This window comes from Oncorhynchus keta, chromosome 24 (assembly GCF_023373465.1).
Source record: "Oncorhynchus keta strain PuntledgeMale-10-30-2019 chromosome 24, Oket_V2, whole genome shotgun sequence".
NCBI lineage: Eukaryota > Metazoa > Chordata > Actinopteri > Salmoniformes > Salmonidae > Oncorhynchus > Oncorhynchus keta.
In genome coordinates, this window is record NC_068444.1 from 15,895,670 (window position 1) to 15,919,545 (window position 23,876).

The 23,876-nt window shown below is 42.8% G+C and overlaps 1 protein-coding gene across 1 annotated transcript in view; it reads right to left on the bottom strand.

The window, feature by feature from the left end:
- LOC118402753 (CUB and sushi domain-containing protein 1-like) overlaps positions 1–23,876 on the bottom strand; it is a 439,121-nt gene that overhangs the window by 310,748 nt on the left and 104,497 nt on the right. The gene's annotated exons all lie outside the window — the stretch shown is intronic.

Below are 23,876 nucleotides of genomic sequence, written 5' to 3' on the forward strand. Positions count from 1 at the left end.
ATCTTACCTGGAGCAGAAAGAGAACTTGCAATCACTATTCAGAACTGTTCTCCAAGGTGAGAAATACAGCACACACAACAACACTTGCACACAGTATGATTATACCAAGTCATTATACCTCATCAAAGAGGTGTAGAATCTTTGATGAAAGGAGATTATGCCATTGTCCTTTCAACCTCACAAGCTTTGCAATGAAAGAGTAACAAGGTTAAATCCTGCCATTCTTTGCCAAGAATCATTAGCTTAAAGTAAATAGAGTGTTTCTGCATGTAGATGTCAAGCAATGATTTCAATTAAATATGCTTGTTGCTAATACTCCCAGGCAGACATTTGTGTCAATCCAAAACCACTCATAGATAAAAAGACGAGAGTAGCTGTAAGGTTAGCACATTTTTTGATTATCTGCCACTGGAAAACATTGCTCACAATTTCATGTCTGTTGATGTTTTCTAAGACCCATGTTGTTATTCTAAGACCCATGTTGTTATTCTAAGACCCATGTTGTTATTCTAAGACCCATGTTGTTATTCTAAGACCCATGTTGTTATTTTAAGACCCATGTTGTTATTCTAAGAAGCATGTTGTTGTTCTAAGAAGCATGTTGTTGTTCTAAGACCCATGTCGTTATTCTAAGACCCATGTTGTTATTCTAAGACCCATGTTGTTATTCTAAGACCCATGTTGTTGTTATTCTAAGACCCATGTTGTTATTCTAAGAAGCATGTTGTTGTTCTAAGAAGCATGTTGTTGTTCTAAGAAGCATGTTGTTGTTCTAAGACCCATGTTGTTATTCTAAGAAGCATGTTGTTATTCTAAGAAGCATGTTGTTGTTCTAAGAAGCATGTTGTTGTTCTAAGAAGCATGTTGTTGTTCTAAGAAGCATGTTGTTATTCTAAGAAGCATGTTGTTGTTCTAAGAAGCATGTTGTTATTCTAAGAAGCATGTTGTTATTCTAAGAAGCATGTTGTTGTTCTAAGAAGCATGTTGTTATTCTAAGAAGCATGTTGTTGTTCTAAGAAGCAGGGCTCCGGGCAGCCGAGCGGAAATGGAGGAAAACTCGCCTCCCTGCGGACCTGGCATCCTTTCACTCCCTCCTCTCTACATTTTCCTCCTCTGTCTCTGCTGCTAAAGCCACTTTCTACCATTCTAAATTCCAAGCATCTGCCTCTAACCCTAGGAAGCTCTTTGCCACCTTCTCCTCCCTCCTGAATCCTCCTCCCCCTCCCCCCCCTCCTCCCTCTCTGCAGATGACTTCGTCAACCATTTAGAAAAGAAGGTCGACGACATCCGATCCTCGTTTGCTAAGTCAAACGACACCGCTGGTTCTGCTCACACTGCCCTACCCTATGCTCTGACCTCTTTCTCCCCTCTCTCTCCAGATGAAATCTCGCGTCTTGTGACGGCCGGCCGCCCAACAACCTGCCCGCTTGACCCTATCCCCTCCTCTCTTCTCCAGACCATTTCCGGAGACCTTCTCCCTTACCTCACCTCGCTCATCAACTCTTCCCTGACCGCTGGCTACGTCACTTCCATCTTCAAGAGAGCGAGAGTTGCACCCCTTCTGAAAAAACCTACACTCGATCCCTCCGATGTCAACAACTACAGACCAGTATCCCTTCTCTCTTTTCTCTCCAAAACTCTTGAGCGTGCCGTCCTTGGCCAGCTCTACCGCTATCTCTCTCAGAATGACCTTCTTGATCCAAATCAGTCAGGTTTCAAGACTAGTCATTCAACTGAGACTGCTCTTCTCTGTATCACGGAGGCGCTCCGCACTGCTAAAGCTAACTCTCTCTCCTCTGCTCTCATCCTTCTAGACCTATCGGCTGCCTTCGATACTGTGAACCATCAGATCCTCCTCTCCACCCTCTCCGAGTTGGGCATCTCCGGCGCGGCCCACGCTTGATTGCGTCCTACCTGACAGGTCGCTCCTACCAGGTGGCGTGGCGAGAATCTGTCTCCTCACCACGCGCTCTCACCACTGGTGTCCCCCAGGGCTCTGTTCTAGGCCCTCTCTTATTCTCGCTATACACCAAGTCACTTGGCTCTGTCATAACCTCACATGGTCTCTCCTATCATTGCTATGCAGACGACACACAATTAATCTTCTCCTTTCCCCCTTCTGATGACCAGGTGGCGAATCGCATCTCTGCATGTCTGGCAGACATATCAGTGTGGATGACGGATCACCACCTCAAGCTGAACCTCAGCAAGACGGAGCTCCTCTTCCTCCCGGGAAGGACTGCCCGTTCCATGATCTCGCCATCACGGTTGACAACTCCATTGTGTCCTCCTCCCAGAGCGCTAAGAACCTTGGCGTGATCCTGGACAACACCCTGTCGTTCTCAACTAACATCAAGGCGGTGTCCCGTTCCTGTAGGTTCATGCTCTACAACATCCGCAGAGTACGACCCTGCCTCACACAGGAAGCGGCGCAGGTCCTAATCCAGGCACTTGTCATCTCCCGTCTTGATTACTGCAACTCGCTGTTGGCTGGGCTCCCTGCCTGTGCCATTAAACCCCTACAACTCATCCAGAACGCCGCAGCCCGTCTGGTGTTCAACCTTCCCAAGTTCTCTCACGTCACCCCGCTCCTCCGCTCTCTCCACTGGCTTCCAGTTGAAGCTCGCATCCGCTACAAGACCATGGTGCTTGCCTACGGAGCTGTGAGGGGAACGGCACCTCAGTACCTCCAGGCTCTGATCAGGCCCTACACCCAAACAAGGGCACTGCGTTCATCCACCTCTGGCCTGCTCGCCTCCCTACCACTGAGGAAGTACAGTTCCCGCTCAGCCCAGTCAAAACTGTTCGCTGCTCTGGCCCCCAATGGTGGAACAAACTCCCTCACGACGCCAGGACAGCGGAGTCAATCACCACCTTCCGGAGACACCTGAAACCCCACCTCTTCAAGGAATACCTAGGATAGGGTAAGTAATCCTTCTCACCCCCTAAAAAGATTTAGATGCACTATTGTAAAGTGGCTGTTCCACTGGATGTCATAAGGTGTATGCACCAATTTGTAAGTCGCTCTGGATAAGAGCGTCTGCTAAATGACTTAAATGTAAATGTAAATGTTGTTATTCTAAGAAGCATGTTGTTATTCTAAGAAGCATGTTGTTGTTCTAAGAAGCATGTTGTTGTTCTAAGAAGCATGTTGTTGTTTTAAGAAGCATGTTGTTGTTCTAAGAAGCATGTTGTTGTTTTAAGAAGCATGTTGTTGTTCTAAGAACTGTTATGTCAGAAATATAAACAGTCCACAATTGTATAGGCTAGAGCTCTACCTTGATAAATAACAATGGAACTAAAAGCATGTAAGAAGAACACCATTTTTGGAAACAAATGAAGATTGAAAAAAATGCTGACTCATCAAAGCTTTGTCAACGCTGCTGAGACAATATTTTGAAAAATATGTTACCATCAAATTACAAAATCAGAAGACCTCTGAAATCATAATCAGCAATAGAAACTGAAGCACACAACAAAAAACATTTAGCATGAACTCTACCAACCACAGCCATTATATTGGGTGAATGAGACTAATTATACTGTTGTCTGGTAGAAGACATGCCTTTCTGTTCTGTTAGTTAAACATGTATCACTTTATGCCAAAACACCATTACTCAGAACACGACTAATCCGTGAAGGACATGGAAGGCTAAAGAGGTCACTGGAAATTCAGCATTTTATGAAAACGTTTGGTATGAGGAAGATGGACATGTTATACCATATTTATACCATATGTTTGTTGACAAATAAAACAGAAAGGGCTGCAGTAGTTCAATAAGCTTGAGACGGTGTAACCATTTTGTCTCTCTACCATAGCACATTTCACACAAATAAATAGACAGTCTGCAGATGGGACATGCCATCTCTCCAATTTGTTGACACTCTTTGAGCACATCAAATGTGCCTAAAACATGCTCAGGCTGCAACCAGATGCTGCTGGATTTGTTTGATGCTGGACACCCTCAGACATCTGTATTCTGGTCCAATGCACTTTGTGTTTGTACTATAATACTGTAGGTTGGCATTTAGGTTCAGGAACATCTGTGTTGGCATATTTTCATCATCTTTTATTTGTTAGCATGACTGATAATCATAAACTCAAATATAACTTGCAGGTCAAAAGCAAGTGCATTGTGGTTCATTACCAAAGGCACTATAAATCGCTTATTTGTTTTTCACCACTGACTGTTTATCCCACCAGTGCAACATTAATGAGATCCACAACCAAGGATTCATTTTGTCATTTTGTCAGGATAATACAGACTAATGCACTAGTTTGAAGTGACAGACAGTAGAGCTGCCCTTGCAGAGGTACAACTTGGTGTGGAACATGAAATACAGCCTTAATTGTGCCACTGATAGCACTCTGTATTGATTCATTAACATTATCACTGCAGTAGCCAACCTGTGGTCGATGGTCAATAAATTCCCACACTTTGCCTCCATAACAACCAAGCAGGGGTCAGCTTTTGAATTAGATAGCATTGAATAAACAGCCATACAACTCCATGAATAAAGAAAGAGAACTGACATCATGATGAATACCCAGTTGGTTGTTGATGAATACCCAGTTGGGGGGGGCTTGTAGACGCAATGGAAAATTATATTTTTATTAATGCACAGTAAACATGCTTCTAGAGGTCACTCCAATGAGTGATCACAGCATGCGTGTGTTAGAACAGGGACATCCGGTGCCGTTCAGAAAAACACCAATCTGTACAAGACCACTTCTGCTGAAATAAGTTATCTACTTCGCTGGCTTCATGGTCATCCCTTGGTGCAGTCCTTTACAATTATCAATCTACAGACTATCAGTAACATTTCAACAAACTATCTACTAACCCTAACTCAAACCTTAACCCTTATCCTATCCCTAAACTCATCTCCAGTAACACCTAATGATATCATCAAGTGATTTTAACAAATTATGAGTAGGCATCTTTACCCTAACCCTACCCCTGACTCTAACCTTAACCTTTACCCTAAACCAAGCCCTAACTCTAACCTTAACCCTAACCCTACCCCTGACTCTAACCTTAACCTTTACCCTAACCCTAGCCCGGACTCTAACCTTAACCTTTACCCTAAACCAAGCCCTGACTCTAACCTTTACCCTAACCCTACCCCTGACTCTAACCTTAACCTTTACCCTAACCCTACCCCTGACTCTAACCTTAACCCTAACCCTACCCCTGACTCTAACCTTAACCCTAACCCCACCCCTGACTCTAACCTTAACCTTAACCCTACCCCTGACTCTAACCTTAACCTTTACCCTGACCCAAGCCCTGACTCTAACCTTAACCCTAACCCTACCCCTGACTGTAACCTTAACCTTTACCCTAACCCTACCCCTGACTCTAACCTTAACCTTTACCCTAACCCTACCTCTGACTCTAACCTTTACCCTAACCCTACCCCTGACTTTAACCTTAACCTTTACCCTAACCCCACCCCTGACTCTAACCTTAACCTTTACCCTGACCCAAGCCCTGACTCTAACCTTAACCCTAACCCTACCCCTGACTGTAACTTTAACCTTTACCCTAACCCTACCCCTGACTCTAACCTTAACCTTTACCCTAACCCTACCCCTGACTCTAACCTTAACCGTAACCCTACCCCTGAATCTAACCTTAACCGTAACCCTACCCCTGAATCTAACCTTAACCGTAACCCTACCCCTGACTCTAAACTTAACCTTTACCCTAACCCTACCCCTGACTCTAACCTTAACCTTTACCCTAACCCTACCCCTGACTCTAACCTTAACCCTAACCCTACCCCTGAATCTAACCTTAACCGTAACCCTACCCCTGACTCTAAACTTAACCTTTACCCTAACCCTACCCCTGACTCTAAACTTAACCTTTACCCTAACCCTACCCCTGACTCTAACCTTAACCGTAACCCTACCCCTGAATCTAACCTTAACCGTAACCCTACCCCTGACTCTAAACTTAACCTTTACCCTAACCCTACCCCTGACTCTAAACTTAACCTTTACCCTAACCCTACCCCTGACTCTAACCTTAACCCTAACCCTACCCCTGACTCTAACCTTAACCGTAACCCTACCCCTGAATCTAACCTTAACCATAACCCTACCCCTGACTCTAAACTTAACCTTTACCCTAACCCTACCCCTGACTCTAAACTTAACCTTTACCCTAACCCTACCCCTGACTCTAACCTTTACCCTAACCCTACCTCTGACTCTAACTTGAACCTTTACCCTAACCCAAGCCCTGACTCCAAATGTAACCTTTACCCTAACCCTACCCCTGACTCTAACCTTTACCCTAACCCTACCTCTGACTCTAACTTGAACCTTTACCCTAACCCAAGCCCTGACTCCAAATGTAACCTTTACCCTAACCCAAGCCCTGACTCTAACTTTAACCTTTGCCCTAACCCAAGCCCTGACTCTAACTTTAACCTTTACCCTAACCCTACACCTGACTCCAAATTTAACCTTTACCCTAACCCTACCCCAGCTACTATTATCAGCAAATCTTCTTGAATCCCTTGCCATTTTGACATGAATTTAAACTTGAAATTAACCTCTTTTGTAAGCTGGAGAAATTGTTAAGCTCCAAGGAGACATCAACATGTCAGCAACCATGCCTGCAAACATTTCCACACACATATAAGAAAATGCCATTATTGCAATTGCCATAGATTATCTAACTAACAAATCTAACATCAAACCAACCAAACAAATCATATAAGGCAGAGGGTGGTTTCACATTGCAGTGTTACAATCTAAAGTGTTTTGAGAAGAAGTGGCTTGTGATGTTATATAATTGCAATGATTATCACACATCAAGATTGTGACACTGTTAAGATGCAGCATTGTGAGTCATTGGAAAAGCAGGCGAATTTAAAATCCATGTTTCAATTACAGTGGACTATGATTTACTGACACAAAATCATGTGAATGACATTTGCAAAAGGAAGAAAAACTATCTCTTGCATACATTATCATTTTAAGTGTACCTTTATTTAACTAGGCAAGTCAGAAGAACAAATTCTTATTTACAATGACGGCCTACCCTGACCAAACCCTAACCCAGACGAGGCTGGGCTAATTGTGTGCCACCCTATGGGACCCCCAATCATGGCCAGTTGTGATACAGCCTGGAATCAAACCAGGGTATGTAGTGATGCCTTTAGATGAAATGCAGTGCCTTAGACCGCTGCGGTCTAAGATACAACACTTTGCTTTCAAATAATCACACACAGTATCTGCGCATGTGCAAGGGTCACTTCACGCTGTTAGTGTGGTAGCCAATGGACCAAAACAGTGGAGAAGGTGAGCCTTGCGCTACAACAATCTTAGTTGTTATGGAAATTGACCCACTATGATGTTTACATACTGCATATTCGGCATATCGCTTAGTCTACCTTTTCGGTTCTCATCTTCTTGTTCATAGGATGTATATACATGGCTAAAAGTATCTGGACACCAATTCAAATTAGTGGATTCAGCTATTTCAGCCACACCCTTTGCTGGCAGGTGTATATAATCGAGCACACGGCCATGCAATCTCCATAGACAAACATAGTCAGTAGAATAGCCCCTACTGAAGAGCTCAGTGACTTTCAATGAGGCACCGCCATAGGTGCCAAATTTCTGCCCTGCTAGAGCTGCCCCGGTCAACTATAAGTGCTGTTATTGTGAAGTGGAAACGTCTAGGAGCAACAACGGCTCAGCCGCAAAGTGGTAGGCCACACAATCTCACAGAACAGACCGACGAGTTTTGAAGCACATAGCGCGTAAAAATAATCTATCCTTGATTGCAACACTCACTACCGAGTTCCAACCTGCCCCTGGAAGCAACGTCAGCACAAGAACATTTAGTCGGGAGCTTCAGGAAATTTGTTTCTGTGGCCGAGCAGTAGCACACAAGCCTAAGATCACCATGCGCAATACCAAGTGTCGGCTGGAGCGGTGTAAAACTTGCTGAAATTGGACTCTTGAGCACTGGAAACGCGTTCTCTGGAGTGATGAATCACGCTTCTCCATCTGGCAGTCCGACGGACAAATCTTGGTTTGGCGGATGCCAGAGGAACGTTACCTGCCCGAATGCATAGTACCAACTGTAAAGATTGGTGGGGAAGGAATAATGGACTGGGGCTGTTTTTCATGGTTCAGGCTGGGCCCCTTAGTTCCAGTGAAGGGAAATCTTAATGCTTCAGCATACAATGACATTCTCAACGATTATGTGCTTCAAACTTTGTGGGAACGGTTTGACAATTCCCCAGTGGACAAAGCGAGGTCCATAAAGAAATGTTTGGATGAGATCAGTGTGGAAGAACTTGACTGGCCTAGACAGAGACCTGACCTCAACCCCATCAGACACCTTTGGAATAAATTGGAATGCCGACTGTGAGCCAGGCCTAATCGCTCAACATCAGTGCCCGACCTCATTAATGCTCCTGTGGCTGAATGGAAGTCCCTGCAGCAATGTTCCAACATCTTGTGGAAAGCCTTCCCAGCAGAGTGGAGGCTCTTATAGCAGCAACGGGTGGACCAAGTTTGGACACACCTACTCATTCAAGGGTTTTTCTTTATTTTTACTATTTTCTACATTGTACAATAATAGTGAAGACATTAGAATTATAAAATAACACATATGGAATCATGTAGTAACGAAAGTGTTGAACAAATAAAAATATATTTTATATTTGAGATTCTTCAAAGTAGCACCCTTTGCCTTGATGACAGCTTTGAACACTCTTGCCATTCTCTCAACCAGCTTCATGAGGTAGTCACCTGGAATGCATTTCAATTAACAGATGTGCCTTGTTAAAAGTGAATTTGTGGAATGTTGTCAGGCGGTGGGTGTAGCTGGTGCATGAAGTCAGGCGCAGGAGAGCAGAGATAAGTGAACAACGCACTTTAATAAAAGCAAAAGCACAAAGTAACAAACCCAATGTGCGAACAAAATAACGGTTGCCACTAAACACGGGTAAAACAGCACCCGGGAATAAACCAGCCGAAAACATACCGACCTAACAATAAACAATCAAGTACAAAGACATGGGGGGAAAACAGAGGGCTAAATACACAACACACAATGAGGGAAATGAAACCAGGTGTGTGGGAAAACAAGACAACACAAATGGAAAATGGATCAGCGATGGCTAGAAGACCATCGACGTCGACCGCCGAACACTGCCCGAACAAGAAGAGGCATCGACTTCAGTAGAAGTCATGACAAATGTATTTTCTTCTTAATGCATTTGAGACAGTCAGTTGTGTTGTGACAAGGTAGGGGTGATATACAGAAGATAGCCCTATTTGGTCAAATTCTAAGTCCATATTATAGCAAGAACTGCTGAAATAAGCAAAGAAAAAAGACAGTCCATCATTACTTTAAGACATGAAGGTCAGTCAATCAAGAAAATGTCAAGAACTTTGAAAGTTACTTCAAGTGCAGTCGAAAAAACCATCATGTTCTCATGAGGACCGCAAGAGGAAAGGAAGACAGAAAGTTACCTCTGCTGCAGGGGATAAGTTCATCAGAGTTAACTGAACATCAGATTGTAGCCCAAATAAATGCTTCACGGAGTTCAAAGTAACAGACACATCTCAACATCAACATCAAAATCATAGTCGAATAGCTGCAAAGAAAGCACTACTGAAGGACACGAACAAGAAGAAGAGACTTGCTTGGGCCAAAAAACACAAGCAATGGACATTAGACCAGTGGATATCTGTCCTTTTGTCTCGAGTCCAAATTTTAGATTTTTGTTCCAACCGCCATGTCTTTGTGAGACGCAGAGTATGTGAACAGATGATCTCTGCATGTGTGGTTCCCACCGTCAAGCGTGGAGGAGGTGGTGTGATGATGTGGGGGTGCTTTGCTGGTGACTGTGTCTGTGATTTATTTAGAATTCAAGGCACACTTAACCAGCATGGCTACCACAGCATTCTGCATCGATACGCCATCCCATCTGGTTTGAGCTCAGTGGGAATATAATTTGTTTATAAACAGGACAATGACCCAAAACACAACTCCAGGCTGTGTAAGGGATATTTGACCAAGGAGAGTGATGGAGTTCTGCATTAGATGACCTGGCCTCCACAATCACTTGACATCAACCCAATAGAGATGGTTTGGGATGAGCCGGACTGTAGAGTGAAGAAAAAGCAGCCAAAAAGTGATCAGAATATGTGGGAACTCCTTCAAGACTATTGGAAAAGCATGCCAGCTGGTTGAGAGAATGCCAAGAGTGTGCAAAGCTGTCATCAAGGCAGAATCTAAAATATAAAACAACACTTTTTTGGTTACTATATGATTCAACATGTGTTATTTCATAGTTATGATGTCTTCACTATTATTATACAATGTAGAAAATAGTAAAAATAAAGAAAAACCCTTGAATGAGTAGGTGTGTCCAAACCTTTGACTGGTACTGTGTGTATGTATATGTATATATATAAAACAAGAAGCTTATGAGTTATATTTATAGCTGCACAGTAATGATTTAACTACACTTCCTATTTACATAACAGTAACCATGTCTGCTGTCTCTCTCCATGCAATGCAGTTTCAGTCATATTTTTACACACCCACACAAATACTATAAATAACAGTAGCACAAAATCACAATCTGTAAGGAACACATCAACAATGCATATCAGGAGCCATAGCAGGGATAAAATAATGTATCTTTTGATGCATTGTTTACATTCAGTTACAGAGTGGGAAAAAAGGAAAATTAAGGATTCTCCCAGTCCATAGATTTGAAAGGTTTGTTGATAGTAGGTTGGACTTAAATAATCACCATGGCAACCGTGAAAGGAACCAAGAGCACATATCACAGAAGATGACACCTTCCAGACAAATGCAGGCATTTTTTTACCTGCAAACCCTGCTTGCACTGATATCATCAGCCTTCTCCAGCTGATCAATTCAAGGTTTCCAAGGTGACAAGCTTAACGTAAATCAAAGAGACTATGAATAAATAAGGTTTGCTTTTCACAAAATTCAAAACAGTGCAGAGGGGGGTTTGGGGGGGGACAATGTTCTTTGGTCAGCATGAATATGTGAATGTCAGGGGTAAGCAGTCCTGATTTTGCTGATTTGGAGTGCAGAGGCATTTGAGCTTGGACATTCCGGCCTGCTGAGGGGAGTCAGGTACATTTTTATTTATTTATTTTTATTTAACCTTTATTTAATTTTGCTTTATTGTAGTTTTACAACATCAAATAATGTAGTTGTAATCATCTAAAATGATACTACAGTATATCTTAATTTCCATGGAGGGTGATAGAATAGTGTTTTGTTACCCCACTTATTTCAGACAAGATTTATGACATACTGTACTCTGCACAACCAGGAATATTCTACATTTCCAGCCGTTGTTTCACATTGTTAGCTGTAAGTTAGTATCGCGTCACCAGACTCCATAATTTCATATTAGTCTACATGTAACTTTGGTCAAGCGAGATTAGCTGTAGGTGAATGCTGTTTCACGCAGAACGTTATATGTGAAGTTGACAACAGAGGTCACAGGTCTGTCCCATGTCGATTCAATGATAACAAATTGTTCTACAAGCTAGAACATCCTGAAAACAGGTTAAACACATTCTGATTCAGCTCAGGGCACTGCCAGCTATATGTCACACCTTGGCATATGACCCAGTGGCACATGTCTTTGCACTTCTACCAAAGTGATATCCCTCCAAAGACATTGTTCTATTGTACACAAAGGTTAGACGAAAAGGTTGACTGTACTGGCGTAGCCACAGATTTTCTTTTGACATTACATGCAATTTAACAGATAGCATGTATTCTTTGCCTTATTCCTCAACAAAGTGTTAGGAGACAAGATTCAAGCTTAAATATGCCATCTTCATAATACTGATTGTGTTTGATACTGAACGATACTGCTCTTGATCACTTCACTGTTTCACAGAGGAATTTTCACTCACTAAGTTCACATATAAGTCACGTCTTCGTACCATTGTCTCTCTCAGCCTTATCAGCCACAACTTCAAGCCCTCCCTCATCATTTCTCACAAACTGGAAGAGAGCTGATAAACAAATTGTTGGCAAGATGAATAATGATGTATTGTTAAAAGCCTGCAATGCCTATTGCCTGAAGAGTAATGCATCATTTCTTGGCCAAGTTTGTTAGAGAGCCACGTTTGACTTTGTTTTATTAGAGGATATGCGTCACACTGTGACTGTAAAGTCTGGACATAGACCCAGCAAATGGTAATGATAGTGTATAAGATAAATAGGTCATCCATGAACAAGGCCAGAATAATATAATTTACAGCTATATAACACTAAGGAAGGCTTTTATAAAGTCTGGATCTTTGTAAACATTACACCAAATGGAGGAAGAATGCTATCACCCCTGGCCCTTTGATCCATACTTTTGTATGCTCAACTCAATCATCAGCTATTGTATTGAGCCTTTTTAGTAATACTACAGACTTTATTAAAGAGGCAATCTGCAATTGCTACATCAATTTTTTGACGTATAAATTAATGATATGTACCCATTGAGTCTTGAAAAATACAACTTGTGAATGCCTCATGAGTTCAACTGTCATAACCAATCAGAACCCTAAATATGATCTTGTTTACATCCAATGTTTATAAACAAAGTAAATGTAGTCAAACACTTGCCTCAAAACATGGTTAAAACTATCATGTTGATATCATGGATGATCAGTTCATCCATTGCGCTGGCTATGAATTCGAGAGAGGTTACATGTCTCAAGCCCCGTCCCTCAGCTTGTTAGAAAAACAGGGGCGGGGATTATGCTTTGCTATTGTTTCAGCTGCTGATTGCCCCTTTAATCTTCACTCAATACTTCCAAAATAGATTGTATAGGAGTATCCAAACATAAATAGCTAACACTGTTATCATTGAGAGAATTAGATAAGGCAAAAATTCATCAAGAAATGCTTTTTCACATTATGACTATCATATTATTATGACATTATGACATTATGACATTATCCATCAGTATGACGTCATAACTAAATAAACTGAACCACAACTATGCATGTATGATAGTAGGATGCATTTATCAACTCACACATTCAAATTGAAGATGTCTACAAAAACAATAGCAGAGGTAAGAAGCTTGAGCCAATGCAGTATGTTTACTATCATCCTCTGTAAAATTACCATCACTAACACAAATGTGTAATCTAAGTCATGAGTCCCATATTTAAATTGGCTTCATTCCATTTATACTGTGCATAATGTACACTGTGTGGCCGGCCCATTTGCTGAGTCCAATGACATAGTTTAGCTCATCGCCGAGATTACAATCAACATGCTAATGCTATTGTATAAGGCGACAAAGATGTTAATTTCCAACTAAACAGGAAATGATAGATTATATTTGTTGATAAGGCTAGCGTTAATGCTATGGGGAGGGGCCATGCATTTGTCTTTTGCTTTGTCAGAAGTGAGTCCCCAGTGTTCATACCTCTGTCGGTATGAATGCCATGTTGTTGTCCTCCATCTTACAAATAACACCACCAGTCTCATCACATATTTGCATAAGTTCTGAAATCATCCATGTAGTATTAATGCATAAAAAAATGTAAAAGAGTATTTTAATCAGACAAGTTCAAAGTTTGTGTTTGTATCTTCAAGAGACATATTAGCCTTGTTTACATCTTTAAGGTCTTTATAAAGCTGTCGCTTTAGAAAATGTATCCACTGACAGAAATACATGGACTTCAAATAACTCCCTTATTGCTATGAATAACACAATTTAAAAAGAATGGAGCAGTCTCATTCCATTACACTGACCATAATTACAACAACTTTGTTTGACAATAGTCTCCAGTACACTTGATTTTGATGAATAATGCATTTAATTTAGATAAACTTCATAGTTAGCGAGCACATTTCCATTGTGATCTATTACATTTGATAATAGAGTAGCATTGCTGTGAAAGGCTGTTCATATTATGTTAATATATCAATGTATTTTATCAATTCAATCCCTTTAAAGGCATATTCCCTTTCCCTGTGCATGTGATCCCATCAGATCCTCTATAGACTCAGACCGGAGGCCATTTAATGACATCCTCATACCATTGTTCAAACGCCATTCTTCTTCCTCCTCCCTCCATCCATGTATTGCATTATATGGATGCTCTATGAAACTGCTTCATGCCATTACATGATCTAGCGTACATGCAGGGGCGCAACTTTGGTTTTAGAAGTGGGACATAGCTTTTTTTTATTCAGTCAGCCTAGCCGACCACTCGGAACCGTCTGCATGGTCCTAAAGCACACCGTTGCCTCGTTTTGATCAATTATAAAACTGGGGGGGGGACAATTATGCAATTTTAGAATGTGGGGGGGACATGTCCCCCGTCCCCCTGCATACATGTATAAATAATGACACCCTCATCCCTTAGAAAGAGAGATCACTACAAACATAAGGATAGGAAATTAATATAAAACCAAACATGTAAAAGACAGAAACACCCTCCATGTCAAATTGTTCTCTTCCTGTTAGAGTAGATTATTTGGCTGGGATTTGCCTGCAGCTGAATGACCTGTATGTTGGGAAGTAGATGATTTGGCATGGATTATGTTCAAACACTTTAGAATTCTCTCTGCTAAATGATTTCTCATAGGCTCTTTTGAGTCTTCACCTTTGACCCTGTCATTCTTCATTTTAATCCAATGTCTAAGTAAAGGGTTATTCATCACTCTCCGGGGAGCAGTCAGCTCTCAATCAAATATAGAAAATTCTGTTAAAGCCTATAACTGTGGCTTTGAGATGAGAACTGAGATGAATGTTCTGTCATAGTTTTTAATGGTCTCTGCAGAGCTGTGTACTCGAATCTGTTAAATCTACCCTACAGGCATAGACCCCTGCAATCGATGTTTGGATCGCTGACCCACCTGAATTCAATGTGCATTATAAAACGGTTAGTTCCGGCCTTGCATTTTGATTGGTTAAAAAAGTGGTTCCAGCCACGCATTGGTACACAAAGCCCGCGGAAGTCACAAGGACGTTGTTACATTGTTTTTTTGCTGGTGTAGCACATGGGGATGTGTGAAGCTTACTCCTCAGCCTGAAGTGTCCCCACCTGCGCCAGCGAATAGATAACTTTTCATGTATCGCCGACTGGTAAGATGCTTCAGGAGGAAGGTCACGTGTGCTAACAAGGCAGAGGTTCTGGGTTCGAGCCTTGTGTGAGCCAAATCAGGAGGAAATGGTACTCGCTAAGCAAACAGCGTGATGTTATTTACAGTGGCTTAATCATGGTGGTGGTAAAAAGTGGATCTGGTCACTATGGCATAGAACTCTTTGTACTAGCAGCTACGCTATTTGTATTACATTGGACTGGCGTTGTCTTTTTCAGCTAGTTAATGGCACAGTATTATTTTTTATCCAAAACTTTTAAAATCCTCAATACTTTCCCATTTTGGTACTGAATGTCATAAAACGGTGGAAGCTTGCACTATAATCTAAGTATTTGCCAGAGGGTATAGGCTATGTTAGAGATATCTCTGAATTGAGCCTTTGTTTCCTCTCAGGCTCTTTAGCCTTCTCTAGTCTAATTAAAAGCCTTGTTTACACATCAACACTGGTCTCACAAATAAACCATATACCCTCTAATAAGCACATTGTGGCCAAAATCGTAGACTAAATTTATCATAATTTAGCCAGATTATCGTACAATTACTATATATATTTTTTTTTTCATACAAACTATTCCCGAACCATATGTGGTGGGCTAGAGGAAGGAACAGGCCTCACACAAGAGTCCCGGGGGGCCTTAGTGCTCTCACTGGCAGGATGTAAGATAGGATCATTGGAGTGCAGTGTGCTGCTGCGAGGTAGAGCGCCCACCAAGTTAACATGTGAGTGATGTGGACAGCTAAGGTGAGTGCAAGCAGGTGCAATAGGAGCATTGGAATGGGGGGAGTGTTGTTGGCTGACTGCAGTGTACGCCGAAAAGTGAGTGGCTGAGTGCAGCGGCCAGGCAACAAGGAGTAGATGGGAGAGATGAGGAGAGAGTGTGTTCATGCTTTAGCTCTCACATACAGTGAAGCGTCAAAGCTTCAAACAGGAAGCAGGATCAGACTGCTTGGTGGGGAAACAGTTACGTCATCACACTTGGTTTACAGCTTCTTCTTTTCATGTTATTTTACAAAGGTGGAAAGCAACATTGGATCCCTAATGTATTTAGTTCTGTCCTTGAGCTGTTCTTGTCTAATGATGTTCTGTATTATATCATTCTGTATTATGTTTCATGTTTTGTGTGGACCCCAGGAAGAGTAGCTGCTGCTTTTGCAACAGCTAATGGGGATCCTAATAAAATACCAAATATGTAATGGAAACCTTTGACAGTGATGATATGTAGTTCATGTAATACCCCATCAATGAAAAGGCAAAACCAGTCACAACTGTAATACCAAAGAGATTGGATTTAAGCATTTGAACACTTTCTTGCAGTAGAACCAGATCACACTAATCTGAAATATTTCAGTGGTTGATATCACTTACAATTAGTAGCCTAAGCTGCTGGTTTTATTTTATTTGGTGGAAATTTCCTATTTTTGACTTGTGCAGTAAAAGCCCAATATCCTTGTAACCTAGCCTGCTACACCCTTTTGACAGTATTCTGTTTTCTCATTTGAATAAATTAGAATGGAAAATAACATCTGAAATATGCTGAAGTAGTAATGTCTGAGGACAAGTGGTTAAAAAATAGCTGTACACATTGTTTTATTTAATTTAATTTAAATTATTTCACCTTTATTTAACCAGGTAGGCCAGTTGAGAACATGTTCTCATTTACAACTGCGACCTGGCCAAGATAGAGCAAAGCAGTGCGTCACAAACAACACAGAGTTACACGTGGGATAAACAAACTTACAGTGTGTGCAAATGTAGTAAGATTAGGGAGGTAAGGCCACAGTGGCGGAATAATAACAATTTAGCAATTAAACACTGGAGTGATAGATGTGCAGAAGATGAATGTGCAAGTAGAGATACTGGGGTGCAAAGGAGCAACGAACAAAAAAATAACAACATTGGGATGAGGTAGTTGGGTGGGCTGTTTACAGATGAGCTATGTACAGGTGCAATGATTGGTAAGCTGCTCTGACAGCTGATGCTTAAAGTTAGTGAGGGAGATATAAGTCTCCAGCTTCAGTGATTTTTGCAATTCGTTCCAATCATTGGCAGCAGAGAACTGGAAGGAAAGGCCAAAATAGGAATTGGCTTTGGGGGTGACCATATACCTGCTGGAGCGCGTGCTACGGGTGGGTGCTGCTATGGTGACCAGTGAGCTGAAATAAGGTGGGGCTTAACCTAGAAAAGACTTATAGATGTCCTGTAGCCAGTTTGTTTGGCGACGAATATGAAGCGAGGGCCAGCCAACGAGAGCATACAGGTCGCAGTGGTGGGTAGTGTTTGGGGCTTTGGTGACAAACCGGATGGCACTGTGATAGACTACATACAATTTGCTGAGTAGAGTGTTGGAGGCTATTTTGTAAATGACATTGCCGAAGTCGAGGATTGGTAGGATGGTCAGTTTTATGAGGGTATGTTTGGCAGCATGAGTGTAATTGTCAAGTAGAAAAATGTTGCCCAACCACCTGAATGATATTATCAATATTTTGGGGGGTTTGTCTAACCAAAAAGTTGTGGTGCCTGCTGTGCTGCAGTGCCCAATTCCAGTCCTCTAGGTCAGCAGACATGGCTGCTGGTATTTGTATCTCTTTGGTATGGTACATACAGTACTTGATCAACTATTGTCACAAATAAGGTCTATCAAATTTGGAACCAACATAGACTGCAGACCGTGAGGACTGGAGCACCCTTGAGTATGCACAAAGAGATTGCATAGAGAGTATGCATCTCATTACATCTGCGACATTAGATAGGCCCTGTATAGTCAGAAACCCTGCAAATAAACCTTTCCATACACTGGGTGCCATGGAGGGTACTTTTGTTTTCTCAACACAGTTTACATGGTCCACTTGCTACTCACTGGTTTGCTTTATATTGCCCTAAAGGGGCAATCAGCAGTTGCTACATCCATTTTTGGACTTATAAATTAATGATGTATAACTTATGTATAACTTATAAATGTCTCATGAGCTTAGTTTAACTGTCGTACCCCATCAGAACCCAAAATATAACCTTGTTTTGTAAACAAGGTAAATGTAAACAAACACTGTATAGCCTGAAAACATGGTTAAAACTGATATCATGAATTGGTCAGTCCTTGCATCCATAGCTCTGTCTATGAATTTCAGAGTGGTTACATTTCTCCAGCCACATCCCTCAGCTTTTTACCGAAACAACTGCTGATTGGCCCTTGAAGGTCTATTCTTAAGTTGTCTAACTTGAAGAAAATACCATACAAATAAAACTGAATTACATTGTAACTATCAAAACACTTTCTCTGAGGCAACGGAAATGCCATCCACAGAGCATAGCAGTTTTATTTCATTCGTCAGTTAAGAAGAAATTCTTATTTTCAATGATGGCCTAGGAACAGTGGGTTAACTGCCTATTCAGGGGCAGAACAACAGATTTGTACCTTGTCAGCTCTGGGGTTTGAACTTGCAACCTTCTGGTTGCTAGTCCAATGCTCTAACCACTAGGCTACCCTACCGCAGTAAGGAAAACCAACTTCATAAATGTTCTTTATGCCCACTATGTTCTCATTGAGTGTGTACAGGACCGGCCCTAGTCTGTTGGGGGTCCAAAGCTAAATGTTTTGACATAAGAGAATAGTCTGCAAACCCTACCAAATTTAGAAATTAGACCTTGTGTATTATAGTATACTACTAGTCAGGGTCTCAACAGACGGAGTTCCTCCTTTGATTGGGTGCCCACTAGCAGCAGCTGGAGGCCACTAGCAGCTGGAGGCCACTAGCAGCAGCGGGGCCACTAGCAGCAGCGGGGCCACTAGCAGCAGCGGGGCCACTAGCAGCAGCGGGGCCACTAGCAGCAGTGGAGCCACTAGCAGCAGCGGGGCCACTAGCAGCTGGAGGCCACTAGCAGCAGTGGGGCCACTAGCAGCAGCGGGGCCACTAGCAGCTGGAGGCCACTAGCAGCTGGAGGCCACTAGCAGCAGCGGGGCCACTAGCAGCTGGAGGCCACTAGCAGCAGCGGGGCCACTAGCAGCAGCGGGGCCACTAGCAGCTGGAGGCCACTAGCAGCAGTGGGGCCACTAGCAGCAGCGGGGCCACTAGCAGCTGGAGGCCACTAGCAGCAGCGGGGCCACTAGCAGCAGCGGGGCCACTAGCAGCAGCAGGGCCACTAGCAGCTGGAGGCCACAAGCAGCAGCGGGGCCACTAGCAGCAGCAGGGCCACTAGCAGCTGGAAGCCACTAGCAGCTGGAGGCCACTAGCAGCTGGAGGCCACTAGCAGCAGCAGGGCCACTAGCAGCAGCGGGGCCACTAGCAGCTGGAGGCCACTAGCAGCAGTGGGGCCACTAGCAGCAGCGGGGCCACTAGCAGCTGGAGGCCACGAGCAGCTGGAGGCCACTAGCAGCAGCGGGGCCACTAGCAGAAGTGGGGCCACTAGCAGCAGCGGGGCCACTAGCAGCAGCGGGGCCACTAGCAGCAGCGGGGCCACTAGCAGCAGCAGGGCCACTAGCAGCTGGAGGCCACTAGCAGCTGGAGGCCACTAGCAGCAGCGGGGCCACTAGCAGCTGGAGGCCAGCAGGAGGCCACTAGCAGCTGGGGCCACTAGCAGCAGCGGGGCCACAGCTGGAGGCAGCAGCAGGGCCACTAGCAGCTGGAGGCCACTAGCAGCAGTGGGGCCACTAGGCCACTAGCAGCAGCTAGGGGCCACTAGCAGCTGGAGGCCACTAGCAGCAGTGGGGCCACTAGCAGCAGCGGGGCCACTAGCAGCAGCGGGGCCACTAGCAGCAGCAGGGCCACTAGCAGCTGGAGGCCACAAGCAGCAGCGGGGCCACTAGCAGCAGCAGGGCCACTAGCAGCTGGAAGCCACTAGCAGCTGGAGGCCACTAGCAGCTGGAGGCCACTAGCAGCAGCAGGGCCACTAGCAGCAGCGGGGCCACTAGCAGCTGGAGGCCACTAGCAGCAGCTGGAGGCCACTAGCAGCAGTGGGGCCACTAGCAGCAGTGGGGCCACTAGCAGGGGCCACTAGCAGCAGCGGGGCCACTAGCAGCAGCAGCTGGGCCACTAGCAGCAGCAGGGCCACTAGCAGCTGGAGGCCACTAGCAGCTGGAGGCCACTAGCAGCAGCGGGGCCACTAGCAGCAGCGGGGCCACTAGCAGAAGTGGGGCCACTAGCAGCAGCGGGGCCACTAGCAGCAGCGGGGCCACTAGCAGCAGCGGGGCCACTAGCAGCAGCAGGGCCACTAGCAGCTGGAGGCCACTAGCAGCAGCAGGGCCACTAGCAGCAGCGGTGCCACTAGCAGCAGTGGGGCCACTAGCAGCAGCGGGGCCCTAAGCAGCCGCTTATGTGGCTTATTAGTAGAGTCGGCCCTGAGTGTTTAGGTGTAACATGCATGCCCAAGGCAAAAAATTAAATACAACTCCTTATTGGAAATAAATCAATGGCCAGATTGATATAGCCCTTTTCCTTTACTATTTTACTTTGAGTTAAAAGCATTAGAGGTTCAAAATCCAATCTTAGATTGCTATGTTCAAAGTTCTTATTGAAACATATGGAGTGAAAAATGCCGTGGATGGAATTTTCAACCTTTTATAGTATGGCATGTGACATTTTAGAATAGGTTCAATTTCACCCACTAGGCCTCTAATGTATAAGGAAGATATAAAAGCTTCTGAATTAGGTAACAAAGGCATATTAGTCAAGAGTAAAGAGGCCTTCAGCACAATGTCTGTAGGTGATACACTGCGAGACACGCCGATCAATTTAGCCCTTTATCATTGGGAGAACGGAATGATCAACTGTGCCGCTCCCTCCCTCAATAAACGACTGTATTCCCCTTGAAGCCTGTTAATTGCCCTGTCCTTCAGAAATTCACTGGTACATTAGCGCTGCATTTTTCAGGTTCCTAAACCTTCCATTACCTCACGTTTGGTTGAACTGCCAATGCTTGGAACTGACTCAAGTGCATTTCTTAGTGCAAATTAGTTTCTGTATTATGTCATTTAGCATCAGTTATCATGATAGTTTTGGGGGGAGTTTGACTGACTGATTCTCAGTATTATTCCAACCTCATAGTATTTATATATATATAAATAAAGTACCAAATTAGTTTGTTGTATGGTTAGAAAATGTTCTTGGTGATATGTCATTTATTAGCTTATTTATCCCCTAATTAAGTGGATGAAAAGGCTGATATTTTGACAGGGTACCAAAAAAATGCACCGTATCACTTTAAGCACATCACTCATTTTAAAACAGGTTTAGAATGTGAGTTATACATGTCTGAATCAGAGGGCTTGTTCCCACACCCTTCTAAACCTGCAGAAATAAAAATCACCCTACATGTCACAGAATTAGAAGTTTCGAAGTAAAAGTGTTGGGTGTATTATGTTTTCATTTGACACCACGTATTTAAGCTGTCAAAACTGAGCCGTTGGTGTTCATGTGCGGTATTGAATTAGCTTCCAGAGTTGCATTAAACTTAGCTTCTGCCACACAAGAATAAAGTTGCAGCAGAGACTGTTTTAATCCTATGTTTCCATGGTTACATCAGCCACATTTCTGTATAATTCTGCACGGAAAATTATGCAATGTGAGACTCCACTGACTAAAATACCAGGTTTATTAATATCATGGTAGAATTCAAATGAATGTTTAATAAATGGGCTACCTTTTCAATCAATTTCCCATGTTATTAAAAAGACTCACACAATAATATATCTATTTATTATTGAAGGATATTTGCATTGCAAATATAACTCTGAAACTTAGTATATACAACATTTGAAAATATGGAGGGGAAAGGATCCCTTTCCAAAGAGTATGATTCTATTTTTCTCATTCGCTCAGGAATGTTCCCACACACATCAATCTACTGCATGAAATGAACCAATGCATTAATTTATGATTAATTTTGTAACCAAAGTGTAGGTAAGCATGTTTGTTCATAGGAACTAAGCCTGCTACAAATGTACGGTCTTAATTTGATCGCTCTTTTGTTGCTGAGACTTTTCCCTGTGCCACAGAAAGTGCAGAGTAGTTTTTTTGATGTACATAAATTCACTGAAAACCCACACTAACAGTTATATTAGTAATATTACACTTCTAATGTAACCTACTTTTGGCCAGCTAATACCCTAACCACCGATCAAGCAACATTATGGACTAAACATTCAATTCCCGTTGCTGTAGGATTATTTTCCTATGACAATATAGGTCAAATTAAGATCCTACACCTGTACTTCAACCCTGGAACAGAGAAGATGCTGGTTCTCATGACAGAAGAGTGGTAATGTTTAAAGCGCTGCTCAATAATGCATGACTGACGTAAACAAACTCAGTTTCTGCGACCGACAGAGAGAAAGGGAGATGGATTGCATTATTTCTTTGTAATTCCCTCTCAGGACTATAATTTTATCTCTGGGAAAATGACAACATGCTTAAGCATTCTCAGGATCTAAATTGTTACCTGTATTCACAGAGGCCAAACAGAGATCCAAAACCACCTTTTCAAACACAAACAACCACTAAAAAGGTCACTGCACACAGTTCAATGAACTCTCACTCACTCAAGTAGAGATAAACCACAACTAGGTAAAATCATGAGGAGCCACAGTTGTTGACCTGATGTGCCCACTGAAAAATCCAACTGACAGAAATGAAGTCAACCATAATCAGTACATGCCTCTACAGCACAACATAAGGGATAATGACAAGTTTCAAAATATGATTTTTTTTTGAGTATCATCAAACTACATTTCTCATTTACATGTTAACAGAAGGTCAAATGCCTTGGATCAGTAGGTCAGTGGACAAATGTCTGGTACGGGCTGTAGGTTCCACAAAGACCATTGGAAGTGACACAGTTGCCACAACGACAGGCATTGTGAAAGGGACACATGGCAAGATAAGAGAGAGTCGCAGTTGTGGCACGATAGAACCAGTGCCAGGACTTGAGGCCAACTGATTCTGATTGGATTTTGTGTGGGGAATAAATGCCAACAGAATGTGAGTGGAGATATGAGGGTAGTGCTGAGAAGCTGGATCGGATTGAGACAGACCTTCACCCGTGTTGTGGATGCGGGAAACCGAATGTGGGTCTAAAGGGTTTAGTGGAAGGCTTTAATGTCAGAGTGGGAGAGGGAACCCGCTGGTGTGACGAAACAGAAGCAGTGATGAATCAACAGTAAGTGTGCATGAGGTGAGTGAAAGGGCAAAGAGACTAATTGTTAAGTGATTAAAAGGAACATCTCAAAGGGCAAAACAGATTCATCACTGATTTCTTAGAACATGGATTCTTTCTTTGTTCCTTTAGGCAAAGCTAAGGTAAGGTTGTATCTTTCAAAAGTGGTTGCTGTGGTTGCTGTTAGTGTCTTAACGACCGTTCTACAGGTGCATGTTCATGAATTGTTTATGGTTCATTGAACAAGCATGGGAAACAGTGTTTAAACCCTTTGCAGTGAAGATCTGTGAAGTTATTTGGATTTTTACGAATTATCTTTAAAAGACAGGGTCCTGAAAAAGAGACGTTTCTTTTTTAGCTGAGTTTATATATACCACTATAAGACATTTATGCATTCAAACCATAGCACAGTAGCAAATACATGTCAAAATCTGTTTCATATTCAGAATTCAGAAATCATAAATAAAATAAATGATTATAGAAGTTATATATACATTATTATAAATATATAAATTGACCTGACCTCAACTGTATTCTCAGATACCACTTGAAAGATGTCATTGTGGGTAAAAAA